Consider the following 1,700-nt stretch of genomic DNA (forward strand, 5'->3'; position numbering starts at 1 on the left):
AGAGACAGGGTTTCACCATGTTGACCAGGATGGTCTCGATCTCTTGACCTCGTGATCCACCCGCCTTGGCCTCCCAAAGTGCTGGGATTACAGGCTTGAGCCACCGTGCCCGGCGACTCCTGCCTCAGCTTCTTATGTAGCTGGGACTACAAGTGCACACCATCACACCCGGCCAATTTTTGTATTTTTAGTAGAGACAGGGTTTCGCCAGGTTGGTCAGGCTGGTCTAGAATTCCTGACCTCGAGTAATCCACCTGCCTCGGTCTCCCAAAGTGCTGGGATTACAGGCATGAGCCACTGCGCCCAGCATATTTTTCTTTATAGTTAATGTATTTTTCAAGTTTTTGCTATTAACATTACTTCTTTTTTTGAGGTGCAGGGGAGGTAGAGTTTCTGTCATCTGGGTTGGAGAGCAGTGGTGCAGTCATAGCTCACTGCAACCTCAAACTCCTGGACTCAAGCAATCCTCCCACCTCAGCCTCCCGAGTAACTGGGAGTACAGGTATGCGCCACCATGCCTGGACAATTAAAACAAATTTTTTTTTATAATAGCAGTGATAGGGAGGTCTTGCTATGTTGCCCAGGGTAGTCTTCAACACCTGGGCTCCAATGATCATCCTGCCTCAGCCTCCCAAAGCACTGGGATTATAGGCCCACAAATTGATTTTTTTAAAGGGTAAGATGAGCTGGGCATGGTGATTTATGCCTGCAATCCCAGTACTTTGGGAGGCCAAGGCGGGAGGATTATTTTGAGCCCAGGAGTTTCAGACCTGGGCATCATAGGGAAACTCTGTCCCTAAAAAAATTACAAAAAAAATTAGCTGGGTGGGGCGGCACACAACTGTAGTCCCAGCTCCTTGGGAGGCTGAGGCAGGAGGATCACTGGAGCCCAGGAGTTGAAGAATGCATCAAACCTTGATTGGGCCACGGGCACTCCAGCCTGGATGACAGAGCAAGATCCTTTCTTAAAATAAATAATAAAATTAAAATTTAAAAATAGATAACTTCTAGATAACACCCAAGGAATGACAAAATGGTTTCAAAAAAATTCCTGAGAGTTGGTAAGATAGCATATTACTATGAAAGGGTAAAAACCAAAAACCACAGAAAATGTGAACGTAATGTTTACGAACACAGGGCTTTGGAGTCAAATCTGGTTTATAGTCTAGACTCTTTCCTTGGAAGAGTGATAGAACTTTTCTGAGCTTCCGTTTTTCTATTTATAAAATTGGGATGATACGAATATCATAGTGCTATTTTTAGGATTAAACCAGATTATACATGTAAAAGGGCAGAAACTGTTGCAGGATAAGTCCTCAATACAGTAAATGTTAACAATTGTTAAATAAAGGTTATAGAAAAATGCTGTCACCCCCACCTTCCCGCGTTAACCGCGGTAAGAAAGGGTAGACAGGCCGGACGAGGTGGCTCAAGCCTGTAATCCCAGCACTTTGGGAGGTCGAAGCGGGCGGATCAGGAGATCGAGACCATCCTGGCTAACATGGTGAAACCCTGTCTCTACTGAAAATACAAAAAATTAGCCCGGCCTGGTGGCACGCGTCTGTAGTGCCAGCTATTCGGGAGGCTGAGGCAGGAGAATCTCTTTAACCCAGGAGGCAGAGGTTGCAGTGAACCAAGATCGTGCCACTGCACTCCAAGCAGGGCGTCAGAGTAAGACTCCGTCTCAAAAAAAAGAGAAA

Source organism: Cebus imitator, unplaced genomic scaffold (genome assembly GCF_001604975.1).
Source record: "Cebus imitator isolate Cc_AM_T3 unplaced genomic scaffold, Cebus_imitator-1.0 Scaffold274, whole genome shotgun sequence".
Lineage (NCBI taxonomy): Eukaryota > Metazoa > Chordata > Mammalia > Primates > Cebidae > Cebus > Cebus imitator.